The 19648-nt window shown below is 56.1% G+C and overlaps 1 protein-coding gene across 1 annotated transcript in view; it reads right to left on the bottom strand.

Annotated features, from left to right (window-relative positions):
* The window catches only part of RHBDF2 (rhomboid 5 homolog 2), a 30369-nt gene extending 12317 nt beyond the window's left edge, over positions 1-18052 (bottom strand). Inside the window, exons 1-2 of the mRNA XM_033182292.1 lie at positions 17978-18052; positions 4411-4608 (exon numbers count right to left, since the gene is read on the bottom strand). The gene's annotated coding sequence lies outside the window, so the exon portion shown is untranslated. The remainder of the gene's footprint in view (positions 1-4410; positions 4609-17977) is intronic.
* Between the last annotated feature and the right edge of the window lie 1596 nt (positions 18053-19648).

Consider the following 19648-nt stretch of genomic DNA (forward strand, 5'->3'; position numbering starts at 1 on the left):
AAAAAAAAGATAACTAAAACTGCCACCTGTCTGGCACTTTTCCCCCATAGTGAGAACATTGTTTAACAATAAAAGTGGCATACACTCATTGAAAAAAAAAAAAATCACACAGCCGGGTGCAGTGGCTCACACCTATAATTCCAACACTTTGGGAGGCCGAGGTGGATGGATCACTTGAGGCCAGGAGTTTGAGACCAGCCTGGCCAACAACGTGAAACTCCATCTCTACTAAAATACAAAAATCAGCCAGGCGTAGTGCCTCATGCCTGTAGTTCCAACTACTCCGGAGGCTGAGGCAGGAGAATCGCTTGAACACGAGAGGCAGGGATTGCTGTGAGCCAAGGTCATAGCACTGCACTCTAGCCTGGGCGACAGAGTAAGACTCGGTCTCAAAGAAAAAAAAAATTCAGCCGGGCGCAGTAGCTCACGCCTGTAACCCCAGCCCTTTGGGAGGCTGAGGTGGGCAGATCACGAGGTCAGGAGTTCGAGACCAGCCTGGCCAACACGGTAAAACCCCTTCTCTACTAAAAACACAAAAATTAGCCAGGCGTGGTGGTGGACGCCTGTAGTCCCAGCTACTCGGGAGGCTGAGGCAGGAGAATTGCTTGAACGCGGGAGGCGGAGGTTGCAGTGAGTCGAGATTGTGCCATTGCACTCCAGGCTGGGTGACAGTGAGAGACTCCATCTCAACAAAAAGAAAAAAAAATTCAGTATTCTATAAAGCAGAACATGAGCACATGACCCACCTTTCCCCCCATCCTCTGGAAGGCCTCTCTGGGCCTGGAAACTACATACTTCAAAATTTTACACATAACTCGTAACTGTTTTTTTTTTTTTTTTGAGACAGGGTCTCACTCTGTTGCCCAGGCTGGAGTGCAGTGGTGTGATCTTGGCTCATTGCACCCTCCGCCTCCCAGGTTCAAGCAATTCTCCTGCCTCAGCCTCCCGAGTAGCTGGGGTTACAGGCGTAAGCCACCATGCCCTGTCCACACTCTATCTGCATTGTAGACAAATTTCCCTGTTAACACATACAGATAGACCTTTTTTTTTTTTTTTTTTGAGATGGGGTCTCACTCTGTCACCCAGGTTGGAGTGTAGTGGCGTGATCTCGGCTCACTGCAACCTCCACCTCCCAGGTTCAAGTGATTCTCCTGCCTCCGCCTCCTGAGTAGCTGGGATTACAGGCATGGGCCACCATGCCAGGCTAATTTTGTATTTTTAGTAGAGATGGGGTTTCTCCATGTTGGTCAGGCTGGTCTTGAACTCCTGACCTCAGGTGATCCACCTGTCTCAGCCTCCCAAAGTGCTGGGATTACAGGTGTGAGCCACCATGCCTGGCCCTAGGCCTCTGTCTTTTTTGATGAATGCAAAGATTTCATAGAGTGGAATGCACCAAGATTCACTTAAGTCTGGATTGCTGGTTATTTAGGATGTTTCCGGAATTTGAGACATGGGTCTGATGTTGCAACTAACACCCTTGCATACACCACATGTGCTTGTTTTAGTATTACAAGATCAAGTTCTGGAAGCAGAATGGCTGGGTTGAAGGGTAAGTGCATTCCGAATTTCAGTGGCTCTTGCCCAGCACTCCATCTGGGGCTTTCCCATGCATATGCCGCCAGTCCCCAATTCCCCTCTGACTCCACCAGAATTAACACCCTCTGCCTGTTTCATTCTCTTCCTTTCATCTCTTGCTCTGCCCCATGACTGTCTTCTTGTTAAAACCCCCAGCTGTGGCTGGGCGCGGTGGTTCATGCCTGTAATCCCAGCACTTTGGGAGGCAGAGGTGGGCGGATCACCTGAGGTCAGGAGTTCGATACCAGCCTGACCAACATGGAGACAGCCTATCTCTACTAAAAATACAAAAAACATTAGCTGGGTGTGGTGGCGCATCCCTGTAATCCTAGCTACCCTGGAGGCTGAGGCAGGAGAATCGCTTGAATCCGGGAGGCCGAGTTAGTGGTGAGCCGAGATCTCACCGCTGCACTCCAGCCTAGGTGACAGAGTGAGACTCCGTTTCAGGGGAAAAAAAAAAGAGCAGATGGCTTCACACACTGAAGCATTGTGTCCACACAGACACCTGGACAGGAAGTGTCCGGCGCACGGCTCTGCAGAGCCCGAGCAGGGAAACAGAAACAGAACAAGTGCTCGTCAGCAGATGAAGGCACGAACATAAAATGTGATTGAGCCATACAATGGAGCATCCTTCAGCCACGAAAGGAAGGAAGTCCCAACAAAGCTACAACATGGGCGAGCCTCGAGAACATTGTGCCCAGGGACAGGAGCCAGTCACAGTGGCCACCTCTGCATGAGTCCATTCATATGAAAGCCCAGAATAGAATAGGGAAATCTACAGACAGAAGCAGGGTAGCGGTTCTTAGGGCTGGAAAGGTAGGGACTGGGTGGGGGATGACAGCTAAAGGGTGCAGGCTTTCATTAGGGGGTGATGAAAGCAATCTAAAACTGTGGTGATGGTGGCACAATTCTGTGAATATGTATAAATATGTACATATACACACACACGTATATATTTTTGGGACAGAGTCTTGCTCTGTCACCCAGACTAGAGTGCAGTGGTGCAATTTTGACTCACTGCCAACCTCTGCTTTCCAGGTTCAAGTGATTCTCCTGCCTCAGCCTCCCGAGTAGCTGGGAATACAGGTGCAAGCCACCATGCCTGGGTAATTTTTGTATCTTTAGTAGAGATGGGGTTTCACCATGTTGGCCAGGCTATTCTGGAACTCCTGACCTCAAGTTTGCTTCAGCCTCTCAAAGTGCTGAGATTACAAGTGTGAGCCACCATGCCCAGCCTCTGTGAATACATTAAAACCACGGAGGGTTGGGAGCGGTGGTTCACGCCTGTAATCCCAGCAATTTGAGAGTTTGAAGCAGGAAGATCACTTGAGACCAGGAGTTCAAGACCAGCCTGGGCAACATAGTGAGACTCCATCTGTACAAAAAAATTAAAAAATTAGCCAGATATGGTGGTGCATACATATAGTCCCAGCTACTCAGGAGGCTGAGGCAGAGGGATGGCTTGAGCTTGGAAGGTCGAGGCTGCAGTGAGCCATGATCTCGCCACTGCACTCCAGCCTGGACAACAGAGTGAGACCCTGTCTCAAAAAATAAATTAATAAATAAACACTTTGGGAGGCCGAGACGGGCGGATCACGAGGTCAGGAGATCGAGACCATCCTGGCTAACACGGTGAAACCCCGTCTCTACTAAAAATAAATACAAAAAACTAGCCGGGCGTGGCGGCGGGCGCCTGTAGTCCCAGCTACTCGGGAGGCTGAGGCAGGAGAATGGCGGGAACCCGGGAGGCGGAGCTTGCAGTGAGCTGAGATCCGGCCACCGCACTCCAGCCTGGGCGACAGAGCAAAACTCCGTCTCAAAAAAAAAAAAAATAAAAATAAATAAATAAAAACACTAATGGTCCACTTTAAATGGGTGAATCAACTGGTGTGTGAATTCTCTCTCAGCGAAGCAGGTGCTCCATAATGTTGGGCCTCTGAATGAGCCAGTCCAGTGACTGTCCCAGACCATCACACAGCGGAGGGGCTGGCTCTTCTCAGCCTCCTTGTTGCGGTTCAAGTGCCCTCCTGCCCCACTTTGAGCAGTGCCGGTCCCACTTCACCTCCCTTCCTGGTTTTTTTTTCTTTTTTTTGAGACAGAGTTTTGCTCTTATTGCCCAGGCTGCTATGCAATGGCACAATCTCGGCTCACTGCAGCCTCTGCCTCCTGGGTTCAAGCGATTCTCCTGTCTCAGCCTCCCGAGTAGCTGGGATTACAGGCATGCACCACCATGCCCAGCTAATTTTGTAATTTTAATAGAGACCAGGTTTCTCCACCTTGGTCAGGCTGGTCTCAAACTCCCGACCTCAGGTGATCCACACGCCTCGGCCTCCCAAAGTGCTCGGATTACAGGTGTGAGCCAGCGTGCCTGGCATTTTTTTTTTTTTTTTGAGACAGAGTCTCAATCTGTAGCCCAGGCTGGAGTGCAGTGGCATGATCTCGGCTCACTGCAACCTCTGCCTCCCAGGTTCGAGCGATTCTCCTGCCTCAGCCTCCCAAGTAGCTGGGACTACAGGTGCATGCCACCATGCCCAGCTAATTTTTTTGTATTTTTAGTAGAGATGGGGTTTTGCCATGTTGGTCAGGCCAGTCTTGAACTCCTGACCTCAGGTGATCCACTCACCTCAGCCTCCCAAAACGCTGGGATTACAGGCATGAGCCACCGCGCCCATCCCTTCCCTGCCCTTATTCCTCCCTGTCGCTCCCTGAATTAACTTGCTTCATTCACTGTCTACCGCTGTTCAGATAGAGAGTGTGGACCCCGCAGGAGGCGTCTGGATGTGGCCACAGCAGTCAGTGCCCTGGGTCCAGCCACCCAGCCGCCCAGCTTCCTACCTTCGAGTCTGAGTTTGCCTGCGGCTTCCTGGGTCTTGCTGTGAAGGGCTTTAGAGCATGTTCTTGTCTTCTCCTTGCTCTGTACAAATGCTCCGGCGAAAAGCCTCAGTATGTGGAAGGGTCGACAGACAGATAGGTGGCCGCAAGGATGGACAGACAGCTCCAGGCCATGCGGTGCAGCTTCCTGGGCACTCACAGCTGGAAGAAAGGAGGGCCGGTTCCAGGGAGCATGCCCACCACTGAGTGCTTTAACCTTCCTGACCTCAGTCTTCCCATCTGTAAAATGGGGCCAATTCCACCTGCCTTACTGGTGAGGGATTAAAGGTGCTAATCAGACATCTCCGAGTGCCAAGCAGCAAGGGGCACTGGCCTCAGGGTGTTTACAGTCACTCACCTAACAACAGTCCTCTGGTCTGAGAACCTGATTGGAATGGGACATTAAAGTCAAGATGGCCCCTGTTATTTTTCTCAATATTACTTGAATGGTACAGAAACATTTAACTTTCGGCCAGGTGCAGCCGCTCACACCTGTAATCCCAGCACTTTGGGAGTCTGAGGCAGGTAGATCACCTGAGGTCCGGAGTTCAAGATCAGCCTGGCCAACATGGTGAAAAACCATCTCTTTTTTTTTTTTTTTTTTTTGAGACGGAGTCTCGCTCTGTTGCCAGGGCTGGAGTGCAGTGGCCGGATCTCAGCTCACTGCAAGCTCCGCCTCCCGGGTTCCCGCCATTCTCCTGCCTCAGCCTCCCGAGTAGCTGGGACTACAGGCGCCCGCCACCTCGCCCGGCTAGTTTTTTTCGTATTTTTAGTAGAGACGGGGTTTCACCATGTTAGCCAGGATGGTCTCGATCTCCTGACCTCATGATCCGCCCGTCTCGGCCTCCCAAAGTGCTGGGATTACAGGCTTGAGCCACCGCGCCCGGCCGTGAAAAACCATCTCTACTAAAAATACAAAAATTAGCTGGGCATGGTGGTGCACACCTTTAGTACCAGCTACTCGGGAGGTTGAGGCAGGAGAATTGCTTGAACCTGGGAGGCAGAGGTTGCAGTGAGTCGAGATTGTGCCATTGCACTCCAGCCTGGGCCACAAGGAGACTCTGTCTCAAAAAACAAATAAAACCATGTATTTTTGGGCTGGGCGCAGGCGCTCACGCCTGTAATCCCAGCACTTTGGGAGGCCGAGGTGGGCAGATTATGAGGTCAAGAGTTCGAGACCAGCCTGGCCAACATGGTGAAACCTCATCTCTACTAAGAATTCAAAAATTAGCCAGGGCTGGGTGCAGTGGCTCATGCCTGTAATCCCAGCACTTTGGGAGGCTAAGGCGGGTGGATCATGAGGTCAAGAGTTCGAGACCAGTCTGGCCAACATAGTGAAACCCCATCTCTACTAAAAATACAAAAAAATTAGCTGAGTGTGGTGGCAGGCGCCTATAATCCCAGCTACTCAGTAGGCTGAGGCAGGAGAATCACTTAAACATGGGAGGCAGAGGTTGCAGTGAGCTGAGATCGTGCCATTGCACTCCAGCCCGGGCGACAGCGCGAGACTCTGTCACAAAACCAAAACCAAAACCAAAAACAACAAAATAACTAGCCAGGTGTGGTGGCACAAGCCTGTAATCCCAGCTACTAGGGAGGGTGAGGCAAGAGAATTGCTTGAATCTGGGAGGTAGAGGTTGCAGTGAGCTGAGACCGCACCACTGCAATCCAGCCTGGGTGACAGAGCAAGACTCAGTCTTGAAACAAAACAAAACAAAACAAAAGAACCCCACATATTTAACTTTCAAAGTCCAGAAATTACTAGCTGCCTTCTGATACTTAAGGCAAAGTTCAAATGATCTGGAAGTGTTTTGTTGCTTTGATTAGTAATTTATTGAAGGTAAAAGCCATACAATATAAAATCAACCATTTTAAAGCACAAAACCCAGGGGCATTCCTGTTTGTTTTTAAGACGTCCTGACCAGGTCCTCCTTTGAGGGGAACCCCAAGGTGCCGGAATCCCTCTCGAGGCCAGGAAGGATTAAGTCCTTAACTGTGCTGGGCCTTGTTTGGGCCTTTACACGCATTACCCTTCAAAACACCTTCCAGGGAGACGTTAGCGTGTCTTCCATTCTGTAGATGGTGAACGGAGGCTCAGAGGGGTTCAGTAACTTGCCCGAGCTCATATAGCCAAGAAAGTGTGCAGCTAGGATGCCCGATGTCTGGCTCCGGGGCCTGGGGGCTCCTAGGGGACGGGCTCCCTCCTGCCCTAAGACTGGGGCTAGAAGACCCCGCTCTCAGGGAGCCAGAGAGGGAACTTGGTCCAGCATTCCAGTGCTTTCCAAACAAAGCTCCTCAGAGGCCTGGGGGTCCCCAGAGGTGCCTAAGGGGCCACTATGGGGCAAACCAGAGGCTGGGGAGTAGCCCAGGACCCCCAGTGATTCCATCAAGCAATGTTCCTTGATCCCCCGCATATTTGGGACATTTGGGGAGCAGAATGCTGGGTGCAGAGGAGAAATACTGAGGCAGAGCTAGGATGTCTCCCGCTTCTTTAAGGCTAGTCCAGCAGGCTTCACCTCCTTCCATCCCAAAGTGCTAGGGCGTCTTGACCCCACGCCCCAGGGCAGACTGCCCGGCCAAGTATGACGAGGTCCTCAGAGATCAATCCACTGGGCTGGGTTGGTGCCAAGGAGCCCTGGCAGCCACACCGGGACCCCACTCGGTTGGAGCTGTGGCCAGGTCCCCTCGTCCTGAGCCGGCTCTGGGGACAGCTCCAAGACAACAGCCTCACCTGGGACCTCTGCAGGAAAAGTTCATAGTTTGGCCTCCTTTGGGACCAGGGTACACCAAGAGGGCATGGGGAGGGCACTGCCCTGGGGAACTGGCATTGGGGAATGGGAGGCAAGTAGTGGAAGGAGCCAGGTGCAAGGGTGGGGCCTCCAGACTCCAGTTCAGTTAAGGTTGCCAAGCAGGTAGGATCTTTCTGGAACTCAGATCTGTTCACACCTCCCTGGAGGTCCCTTCAGGCTGGCCCTCCCTGCCACACCCTCACCAGACAAACCGCATCCCTGTGCCATCCCCAAGCTCTCACCTCCTCTCATCTGAAGTGTTGCGCCTGGCACACAAGGCTCCACCTTCCCTGCCTGGCCAAGCCCTACTAGGAAAGTGAAACGTCACCTCCAGAGAGAATCAGTCACTTTATTGCCTGCTCTCTCCAGCATCTCGCAGATTTACCTACGTGTAGGAGTCCCCTACCCAACCCCGGGCAGCCCAGGATTCTGCATCCAGTGGGCCCTCATCAATGGCTGACTGAATGGGAAGCGGAAGCTAGTGAGAGGGTGGGGATGGAGGTGGTCAGTCAGTCCATAGCAGCCCTAGACGGAAGTGGTCTCCCCCATCCTGCAGCTGCTCCAGAAAGCAGCCCCCTTTGGAGGGCTCCACTGAGAGCTCCTGCCCTGCTGGCTGTGCCCCCTTAGCAGGGCCAGGATGGAGGACGCTACATGCTGTGCCAGGATAAGTGTCCAGTGGACCTCCCCACTAGACTCCCCACCTAGCTCCCTAGCCCGCCGCAGGCACTGCTTTTGGATCTGGGGTTCTCTCCAGCCAGCCTCCCTATCCCAAGGCCAGGCCATCCCAGCTGAGACCCCCGCCCAGGATCCGCTGCACTGCTGTGCCAACCTCCTGATGACAGAGGCTCCCAAAACCCCCACTGAGGGAGAGGAGAGCTTGGTCAGCCCCAGGGCAATCGGTGGGGGGTGGGGGTTCCAAAGAGAGGTGGCCTGAGACCAGAGAGCAGAGACAGGACCAAGGCAGGTGGGCACATCTTCCTGGACAGGAGCCTGGCATCAGGAGCACCGTCTGAACCACAGAGCACAAGAGGCCTGGGCGGTGGCCCGACAGCAGCTACACTCTCCGGCCTCAGTTCCCTTCTCTGAGGGAATGGGATAAGGTCACGGCCCAGCTCTGACACCTATGAAGCCTAAACATGGAGTATGAAAGCATGATTACACCAGCCGCTTTCCACCATTGAGATCAACCACCTCCAACTCGTGCAGAAGTTGGGGTAGGGGTGCAAAAGCCCAGTCCCCTCCTTGGGGCTCAACGGGGAAAGGAGTGGAGACTGTTAGACCCACTCTGGCCTTCAGCATGGCTCAAGTCCAGATGGCAGGAACCAGACAGAAAAAAAGTCCTGGCGAGCTGGAGCCGCCCCACACAGCACTTGTCTCCGAGCCCTAGAAATGCTTGCTCACTGCAGGGGAAATGGTGACACCCTGGGACCAGGCTTCCTCCTGGCCCACAGTCACATCCGCCGCTGTCTCTCTAAGACCCCCAGGCCCACCTCCGCACCCAGCCCACAGGCGGAACACTGCCACCTGCCCAGCCAGATCCTGGCCTCACTGTGGCCAACCCCAGAGAAGGGCCTTCAGCCCCAGCCCAGCTGGGAGATGCCAAAGGGACCTGAGGAGAGGGACTGGGGCTTAGGGTGGGACAGACTCTATTTCCTCCTCCTTTAGGGTGGGGCGGGGAAATCCTGAGAGAAAGTAAAGTGCAGAGTTCAGATCACCCCCAGGTCCCACGGGCTGAGGCCTCTGCACGCTCCCCTGCCCAGGCTCAGGGCCTCCCCCACTGCAGAGAGCTCTGGAGATAGCATAACCCAGCTAGCAGCAGCGGAGCTCAGGCACATCCAACAGAAATGCAGACTCAGACACCATTTACCACTGCTGCCCAGAGAATCCGGTTTCCCCACAAAGGGTGGGGCTGGGCACTCCCAACCAAGCCTGTCCTGCACAGCTGGGTAAGCAAGGCCACCCCCAGGGAGGTCCCCAACAAAGCCCTACCAGCCAGCCCAGGCAGGGTACAAGGGTCCCCCCAACATGCGGACTGTACAAGCCACACTCCTTCACGCAGGCCCAGCCTACTGCCCCTCCCAACTTCAGTTCCCTCTCTCTCTCCACCTGGTGCCACCAACCTCCCTACACTCCCCACCCCCACACAAGTGGGTTTCTAGAGGCTCCGAGTCTTGCTAATGAAGGGTGCAGTCCCCACAAGCCCTGGGCTCTATGGGCTTTAGGGGGCGGGGCAGGGAGAGCATGGCAGGCGCAGCCCAGAGGGAAACAGGCAGAGGCTTGATGCAAGGGCTTAGCCTGCATGTGGCCAGAAATGGGGACAAAGGGGTGGGACAGGCCCTTGGATAAGGAGTAAGCAGCCTCTTCCCCTCCAGACAGGAAAGAGGGAGACCACTATTACCCACTGGATATGATCAGGAAGTTTAGGGGACCTCCTGAAGGGAGGGGCTCTAGCCACCTGAAGAGAGGAAGTGGGGAAACCACCCCCTGGGCCGGAAGCTGCTTCCAGCCTGGCTCCAGAGCTGCGGGTGGGCGAAGCCAGTCACCGGGTGTCCCCGGGAGTGGGCAGTCAGGACAGAAGGAGGGCAGTGGGAGGCTTGGGGCTACGTCTTCCCGGTTGAATCACAGGATGTTAGGGTGAGGGCTGGGGACGAGGAAACTGCTTCTCTCCCCAGCTTCCCTGCCATAGAAACTGAAACTCATTTTCCCTGCCTGTGGCCCTGCTGGGAACCAGGGCATTTTTAGAAAGTGGCAAAGAGGAAGCTGGGCCTCACCCACCGTGCAATCCCCAGTAAAACCCGTGGTTCTGCTGACCCCGGAGTTTCTCCAGCCCCAGAGGCCCGGAAGGACAGCTCATGGGACAACTGTCCTCACATCTCCCCATGCATCCCCAAGTTGGGCCTCACATAGCCAGTGACGCTGCCCTGCACACTTCCTTGCCCTGGCAAGAGGTAGAAGGGGCAAGAGTAAAGGGCAGGAAAGTGGCAAGAAGGCTGGCTGGAGGCAGGTTTTGGGGAGAGTCATGAGAGACAAAATAGGAGGGCAGGGGTGGCATAAGCTGCGGCGTGAGCTCCACCGGCAGAGTTAGCAGAGGGGAGAGGGGGTTGGGGACTCTGAGGGTGGGACACCTAGCTGTCTGTCTCCAGGAGCCAAACAGGAGCTGCTCTCCCTCCCTTTCAGCACCACCTCCCCAGAGGCCGGAGCTGGTGGCAAGTGGGCGCAGACACGATCTCAACCCACTCCGCCGGTACATGCTTCAGCCCACAGCCGCTGATGGAGAGAAACAAAACGGCCTGTGGGTTCACACACCTCCCCAGACATCCCACTGACAGCGGGCCCTGGCCCAGAGAGCCGTTTCTTTCTCCTCCTCGCCCCTCCTGGGCTTGCCCCAAACTCAGTTCAGAAGATCAAGAACCCCCAGGGGCAGGTTCAGGGGCTTGACCATCCCCTGACTTCTTTGGGCTTTTTCCCATCAGGCCCCAGGCTCTGGGCTCCCTTTAACTTGGTTAGAGTGGCTGGGGTGTCATAAGCCAACCACAGACACGGGAAGCGGGCGCTGCGCTCCAGGGAGCCACCAAGATCAGGGTGTGAGAGTGTGAACCTGCGTGTGTGTGTTGCGGGGGACTGGGGGGTGACATGTCATGTTCTTAGGGTGGTGCAGCCTGACGCCCCCTCTGCACCAACCATCTGGGTTTTCTCAGGACCCGTTGCCAGCGGGGATGGCAGAGATACAAACGCCCCTCCTCTGCTGGGGTTCCTGGTCCAGGAAGTAGGCTGAGCTGGGGGTGCCTGAGCCCTGCATCCCCAAAGCCCAAGGTGCAGCAGTTGCTGGCAAGATACAGGGGAGGGCATCAAAGGAGGTGGCAGTGCAGCCAGGCCTCTTGAGCTGGACACAGTGCCGGGCCCCAACCACCACAGTGCCCTCCCCTGGAAATTTCTGGATTTCAAAAGCTGCTGGTGGAGGCTGGGCACAGTGGCTCACGCCTATAATCCCAGCACTTTGGGAGACTGAGGTGGGCGGATCACCCGAGGTCAGGAGTTCTAGACTAGCCTGGCCACCATGGTAAAACCCCATCTCTACTAAAAATACAAAAATTAGCCAAGCGTGATGGCAGGTACCTGTAATCCCCGCTACTCAGGAGGCTGAGGCAGGAGAATCACTTGAACCTGGGAGGTGGAGGTTGAAGTGAGCTGAGATCACGCCACTGCCCTCCAGCCTGGGCGACAGAGCAAGACTCCATCTCAAAAAACACACAAACAAAACAAAACAAAACAAAACAAAGCTGCTGGTGGAGGCAGGCAAGTGGCAGCAGCTGGGCAGGGATACAGGTGCCTTCCACATCCCAGGGAAGACACAGCCGCTCCCGAGCCTGGGGCTGGACTGCAGGCTTCAGGGCAATGAAGGGAAGTGGACATGCGCAGCCGCCAGACCCCAGTTCTCCTGCTCCCTCAGCATCGTTGTGAAGGGGAGGAGTTAGAAGTGGCCCCTGGGGCCCAAAAAGCCCTGTCCATTTGGGGTCAGACACCAGGACACTGGAAGGTTTCCAGGGTGGGGTGTGCACCAAACAGTGCCACAGCAACACAGGCTCGGTGGGAACTGCCCTTTGCTGCAAACATTCATGAAAGTCCGCCTCTCTGCATCCCGGCAGCCGAGTTTTCACGGGCTGTTGGAAGCAGCGGCGGTCCAGCACAAGCCCAGTGGTTGGGGCAGGATGGGACGTAGCCTGGGGTCTGCGTGAGAGGTCTGGTTCACTCCTGCTGGAGCTCCTTGACACTGAGGTGTGACCAGGCCATTTCCATTTGTGACTGCCCCATGTACACAGACAGGGCTCTGTCCTGCGCTTACAAAGTAGGAGCCTGTCCGATTTCCACCTGCCTCCAGATGGTGAAAATCTGGCCTGATAGCGGTAGACAGGGTCATAGGCCCATCTCTAACCGCTGTGTGATCTTGCGCAAGCCACTGCACATCTCTGGGCCTCAGTCTGTGTATGCATAGAATGCTAGTATCCTCCCAGGGTCTAAGATCTAGGTGACTATGTCATCATGAATGCGGGCTTACCCCAGGAGCAGCTCAGCTGAGGTGCAAGGCCTCACTGTACAGAGAGGTAAGCACCTTGCCCAGTGTCACCCAGCCAGAAATAGGCCTGGGCTGGCTGGGTGTGAGCATGCAGAGCCCAGGGAGCTGATGGTGGCCCTGGCCTGCCCCTTGACACACTCAGAGCACTTCTGGAGGCCCCGTTCTGCCCCTGGCTGCATGGAGTCCCTCAGCAGGGAGGGAAAATGCCAGGCAGACACTTTTGAGCTTGTAAACAGTCATTAAGGAACTAATAAACCTAATTTCCCAGATCCTTGCCCTGGGGCTCCCTGCTTCCCAGGGAAGAGGCTGGCCCTAGCCCCAGTGGCTGCCAGGCTTTCAGGACACCTGGACACCAGCCCACCAGGTTACTCATCCCAAGCAGGCCTGCAAAGCCAACCGCTCATGGCCCGCACCTTGCTTTGGGGCAGCGTGGGGCTCTCTTGCTGAGGAATGAGGAGGGATAAGGGGCCAGAGACAGGACTCAAACCTGCCTTGGCCACCTACCTGCTGGGAGACTTTGGGCAAGTGGGTGCTGCGGAGCCTGCCTCCCCTGCTGTGAGATGGCGCGACGCCCCACCATGGAGGGAGTCAGGGAAGATGGCAGCGGATATGAATGGACGCTGCCTGGCACACACCCAACGCCCAGTTGGAAGCTTCTCTTATTCCTGGCTGAGCTCTGCCACCATCGCTCACTTAGTCTCTGTCTGAGCCATGAGCCCCACAGGGGACAGATCTCTATTCGACAGGTGGGGAAACTGAGGCTCAGAGAGATGAAGTCACCTATCCAAGGTCCCACAGTTAGGGAGTGGTGGGGCTACAACCCCAGCCAGGGCCCCGCGCTCTTAACCTCCACACTCTGCAGCGTCCTGCCACCCTGGAACTGCTGGTGAGGGGCAGGGGAAAAAGAACGGGTGAGGACTCTGAGAGTTTGGGGTGCTGGAGTGAGTTCCGCGTGCAAAGGCCTTTAATTCATGAAGAAGGGACAGCACCTAACTGCCTGGGTGGCACTGCTCGGCTTGCAAAAGACTTTTACAAACATGAGCTCATTTAATTGAGGCTGAGGGTGAGAGGCAGCTGTCATCATCCTCACAGGCGGGCAAGGTCAAAAGGGGCTTAGGCCAGGGTTCAAAGTCCTGTTTCCACTCCAAACCCCACAGCACATCCTCAACCCTCCTCTTCCAGCTCTTTTTTTTTTTTGAGACGGAGTCTCATCCTGCCGCCCAGGCTGGAGTGCAGTGGTGTGATCTCGGCTCACTGCAACCTCCGCCTTCTGAGTTCAAGCGATTTTCCTGCCTCAGCCTCCCGAGTAACTGGGACTACAGGTGCCTGCCACCACACCCAGCTAATTTTTTGTATTTTTAGTAGAGACGGAGTTTCATTGTGTTAGCCAGGATGGTCCCCATCTCCTGACCTTGCGACCACTCGCTTCAGCCTCCCAAAAGTGCTGGGATTACAGGCATGAGCCACTGCACTCGGCCCCAGATCTTCTTATGGCTACATGGAGCTGACAACCTGGGGAGCCTTGGCGGAGATCAGGGCAGGAAGCCATCCCTGCACCACCTGCTTGCACAGGGTTGGGGGCCACACGGGGGAGGCAGAGGAGAAAACCAAGACTTGAGGTAGCTTTACCCTGCTCCCAGCCCCAGGAACCTACGCCAGGGAAAGAACAGCTGAGGGGCACCAACTCCATGATCTGCTCCCCACCCCACCGTCAGTGACACACACACTGGCAGGCCAGGAAAATCCCCAGGCAGAGGTCAACAGTTCACGCCCAGATGGAAACCCACCCTCGTTTCCCTTGGCCACCAAGGCACTGAGGTCCCCCTACCCCAGACACACTCCTACAGAATAACAATAACAACAACAACAACAGTGCCACTGCTCCCTATGTATGTTCCCATCTAGTCCTTGATAGCCCATGAGGCAGGGCCTTGGCCATCTCCCAAGGCTGTGCTATGGACTGGCAGCCACACCCCTACCTGAAGCCTCCCTAACACCATTATCACGACGGCTTCCCTCACTGCTCCTGCCATGGCCAGGCACTGCACTGAAGGCTGCACACCTTCACCACGGGAATCCTCACCTCATGCAACCCTCCAGGTAGATTACTGTTAGTGACCCCACTGTGCAGCTGGGGAAACTGAGGCACGGGCTAGTTAAGTGACCCCATCCTATTGAGCACACACATGGATGACTGTGCCCGGCAGCCCCTGGGCCTTGGCCCAGCTCCACAAGGTTCCCCTCACACTCCAAACAGTGTCTCTAGCCCAGCTTCTGCACTGCCCACTGGGCTGAAACCACTTTCCTGGAGGAGCCGGGCATTGGGGCTGGAACTGCCTTCCAGTGGCTTTTGGACCACAAACAACTCCCAGTTGGGCGCCCGGATACATTTGCTGAAGGAGGGGCCATGGACATGGTGGCGCTTTGTATTTCCAGAAGATGTGTTTTTCTTTACACCCATCCAGGTCTCCTGGGAGGCAAAATGACATTCCAGGCAGGCTTGGTTTCCCTGTGAAGCTGCCCGTGCCCTGAGAGCTGTCCCTGACTAGCCACCACCACTGCCGAGGTCAGCCTGCACTTGGGCAGGCGCAGACGTCCCCGCCACTCCTCCCCCAGCCTGGCTCAGCTAGATAGGAAACCGGGAGCTGCTTCCGACAGCCAGTGCAGCCGGTGCAGATGCGTGAGCTCACTCTGGAAATCCCCTGGGGCAGACAGGCCAGTGCCGAGGCCTGCTCCAGAGTGCGTGGCACAGAGATCTGAGGAGAGTGTGGAGGGGGAGAGGCAGCCAGGAGGGCACACGTCTTCCCTGTGCTTTGCCAGCGGCAGGCGGGGGCCAGGCCCAAAGGGAAGCACCAGGAGGCTGAGCCATGCCACTCGGACACTCACGGGCAGGTGTGCGCAGCTCCTTGACTTCTGCTGTCATCTGTCACCTTGTCTGGGGCAGAGTTTACACAGCAAGGAGGACAGAAACCTTGGTGGAGAGGCCACCACAGTATCCAGAGCTGAGGCCACAGCAAAAACAGCACCACTGACCCCAGAGCAGGACTCGGGTCCCAGGTCACCCAAAGCATTTGTAGTGTGATTTTTTCCTCCTCTTACAGGAACAAAAGTCCCCCTCCTAGGCTGGAGAGAAAGAGAGTGTCTGTTCGTGTGTGTGTGTATTTCTGTGTGTGTGCCTCGTGTATGTGTGTGTGTGTGTGTGTCTACACCAGATATAGACAGGTAGGAGTCACTGAGGGTTTGTTTGTGGGGCTCCTGGGCTGGGCCTGAGGGTGGGCAACTGGGTTCACACCTGAGCTCCACCGCTGACTTTCTGAACAACTTTGTCTAAGTCTGGGTGCTCAGCCCTGTCCCTCAAGAGGCTCACAGCAATGGAGGCCACTTTTGTTTTTTGTGTAAATGAAAAGGTGGGAGTTTCACTTCGGCCTTTTATACTCGAGAGACCAAAAAAAACAAAAATAAAAACAAAAACAAACAAACAAAACCCCACCAACACCAGCAAAAAGAAGCCAAGCTCGAAAACCTCCACCAGGGTTCCCAGGCAAGAAGGCCGAGTCCAGAAGTGAACAGATGGGTGTAATGGCTACTGCAAGAAAATGGGGAGGGAGGGCAGCGAAGTAGTTCTGGCTCCTGGGCACGGACGTGGCTGCTTCATCCGATCCTCTACCACCGTGCCAGCCACCCCTCCTTGTTGCCAGAAAATTGGAAGTACATTCCTCCAGCCCAACACAAACAACTCTGAGTCATCCCTACCGGGGGACCGCCTGGCCTGTGCTTTGATGTCTCCCATCTCTCACCTCTGCTCAGCTAACACCACAGCCAGGATGCTCCCACCCCGCCAGCAGCTGGGCCCACTCCAGGGCTCGTCCGCTAACCCAGGGTGCCCTCTTTATTGCAGGAGGAAAGCAGCCTGGGGAGCTTCCAGGAATTAGGAGCCCTGATACTCCTTGGATGTCGCTTTCAAAAGGTGTACATCATTGGAGGAGTTAGGTGTGAGTTCAGAAGGGAAAATTCCAGCAGGTCACATGGTATCAGGCACCCATGCCAGCCTCAGCAATTCAGCTTTGGGAAAATCTATGGGAACAGAGTTCATCCTTTGCCCACCCTTCCAGCCCAGGGATATTTGAGCTCAAGGGCTGCCTCGGCCCAGCCTTCCTGGGAGACTGCCCTGGGGTTAAGCACTCCAGGCCTCGGCTGCGACGGGATCCCCTGTTCCCAACCTCTACCCCACAGCACCCAGACCAGCTTCCTGCAGGGCCAGTGGAGATCGGGAACGGTGGTGGTTCATGGCACCAAAGGAGGACTCTTGCAAGGGGAATAAGTGTCCTCACACCGCCTTACCCCTTATCTCATTCAGGTTTATTTCAAGTTCCTCTCCTAACCACTCAGGAAAACTGAGGTAGTTTCCCCAGTGAGGGAGCATCATTGAGAAGGAACCTGACGGACCAGGTGCTGCGCAGGGTTTCTCAGCCTCAGCACGGCACAGCACAGCACTTTGGGCTGGATAATTACTCCAGACTGTCCTGTGCCCTGAAGATATCTGGTGGCGTCCCTGGCCTCTACCCACTACCTGCCAGTAACAACACTCATTTCCCCTCCCAAGTGTGTGACACCCAAAATCACTCCAACATTGCCAAATATCCCATGGCAAGCAAAGTCGTCCCTGGTTGAGAACCACTGCTCTAAAACACGCCTCCCTTTCCACTCCACTCCCTGCCCTACAGACAGTGATGGTCAAATAAGACAGATGCTGGTCTCATTATTTTACCAGCAAATGGCACACACTGGGGGCCTGATGCCAGCCGCCCAGGCAATAGCAGCCTCTCCCCATGTGGGGTCAGCTCCCCCACCCCCGCCTTCTGCTCCTCAGACACAACTGCTGCCACCCTCTCAGTAGCTCCAACCCTAGAGCCCCCTCCGTTAATCTTTCATGGAATGGGGCAGGACCAAAACCTAGGCTTCCTTTGCGCCCTGGCGTGGGAGTGGGGAGGGGTCTGTACCCTAGGGGACTCATCCATCTCTAACCCAATGCCCTGGGGGAACATCCGAGGGGTTAAATAAGGTAAAAGGCAAGCCCAAGCCAACCTTCCCCAGCCCCTCCATCCAGAAGTCAGGACTCCTGGGCCCAATTTCTGAGCTCCGTTCCAGCCCCGCGGTTTGAGTCCGGCTCCCTCATCCCCATGCCCGCACCTGTTTCCACCTTGGCCGGCTCAACTAACAAACTTCGGCCTCAGATTGCCCGGTGCTCTCCCGGGAGAAAACGGAGGGGAGAGAAGGGTCTGAAGTGCAGGCACTTCTGGGACGCAGGCGGGACTGCCCTGCGCAGTCCCCTCTCTTCCTCCGGAGGTTTAAACCTCTGCCCAATCAGTCTTGCCCCTACATTTGGCGCCCCGTTGCCCAAGGACCCCTTAGGCGTCCTGTTCGAGCGGAGCCCTAGGGGCCAGCAGACCGGGTCCAGCGGCCCCGCCGGCGCCTTCCGAGCCAGCCCGGGCCTCCAGCCGAGCCCACGTGGGACCCAGGCGCTCCGCAGGGCGGGCACCGGGCACAGGGCACCCTCCCTGGCCGCGCACCACCGCTCCAGGGCAGTCTCGGGCACAACCTCGGGACCCTTCCAGCGCCTGTGGCTGGGCTGCCGTGAGCCCTGCCCCGCTCGTCGCCCCGCGCTCACCTCCCTGCGGCCCCAAGTCCCCGGGACACAGCTCCGTGCGGCGCCTGCGAGCGGCTGGGCGGTGGCTCCTCGGGGGCGGGGCGGCGGCGCTCCGCCTCTTCCCTACCTGCGCGCGGGCGGTCGGGGGGCGGGGCCGGGCTCCGGGGGGCGGGGCCTGCCGGACGCAGCCTTTGCTCTGTCTGCTTCCCGGGTTCCCGCCTCCGCCTTCCACCCAGCTGGGTTCCCGCCTGGGCAGAGCCCTGTTTTCGCCCGAGCTGGTCTCTTCAGGGCGCCGTCCTTTCCCTCTTGGCGTCCTCACTCCACCCCAGACCAAACACGTCATCTAGGTCTGGATTGCTGTCTTCAAGTCGTCTCTTCCCCTCAAGAAAAAGCACCCATCTCCCATCCCCTTCCTCCAGCGCCCTCATCCTCAGGCCAGGTGGGCCTGTTCCCTTGACCCTTTTAGTCTCTAGTCACACTCTATCCGGGAAGCTGGGCCTGAACACCTCCCCTTCCTGGACCCCGAGGCCGCTCCCCTAGCTCTGCTGTGCCCTTGGGTTGGGAACTGCCTCTCCGTGGAAGTCCTATCTGCATTTGCCCTGTAGCTAAGGCCAACATTTTTGACTCCTGCCGCCCCCACCCCCGCAAACACCCTGTAGAAGCATTGACAGAACCCACCCAGCTCTGGCCCTTCCAGCTGCCATGTGGGCCAGAGCCAGACTGGAGATTGGGGACGCTAGCGACACCTGGCCCCTTGACTTGGGTCTATCTGCCCAGGTGGTTCCTTCTCTCTTCCCTGGACTCCAAGGGCCTGACTCTTGGGACTAGACAAACAAAACCTTGGCCAGGGCAGCTAGGATCCAAGGTCTGGATGCTCTGTTCTCAGCCCCAATGCTTATCATCTCGCCTGTCCCACTCCAGAAGGCCAGGCCAGAAGGAGCAGAGTTTGAAGAGACTCAGCCTTGGAGGGGTGGGGGTGGGTGTCAAGGCCAAGGCAAAACCTCTGGACTTCAGAGAGCTCCTGAGCCACCCTGCCCGCCAACCCAAGGACTCTGGTGTTTACTGCTAACCCGGGTGGAGGTGGGGAGCACCTGGCTGCTGGGGATTATCCTGAGAGATGCATCTCTCCTCCCCAGCTTTGGGGCCACAAGGAGGGCACAGGCTGGAAGAAGGGGGAGTGGGCCAAAGCTGCGGGTTGCTCCTAATAACAAATGTAAGGGACCGGCCGGGCGCGGTGGCTCAAGCCTCTAATCCCAGCACTTTGGGAGGCCGAGACGGGCGGATCACGAGGTCAGGAGATCGAGACCATCCTGGCTAACACGGTGAAACCCCATCTCTACTAAAAAAAAAAAAAAAAATACAAAAAACTAGCCGGGCGAGGTGGCGGGCGCCTGTAGTCCCAGCTACTCGGGAGGCTGAGGCAGGAGAATGGCGTAAACCCGGGAGGCGGAGCTTGTAGTGAGCTGAGATCCGGCCACTGCACTCCAGCCTGGGCGACAGAGCGAGACTCCGTCTCAAAAAAAAAAAAAAACAAACAAACAAATGTAAGGGACCATTTATTGTGCGACCAGCATATTCCAGGGTTATGTGCAGACAGGAACAAAATCAGGGTCTGCCCACAAAGCACCAACATTCTATAGGGAGAAGCTGGAACTCAATACTGTAACAGGAGGGGTGAGAGCAGCTAGCCAT

Source organism: Trachypithecus francoisi, unplaced genomic scaffold, assembly GCF_009764315.1.
Source record: "Trachypithecus francoisi isolate TF-2019V2 unplaced genomic scaffold, Tfra_2.0 Lachesis_group20, whole genome shotgun sequence".
Taxonomy (NCBI): Eukaryota; Metazoa; Chordata; class Mammalia; order Primates; family Cercopithecidae; genus Trachypithecus; species Trachypithecus francoisi.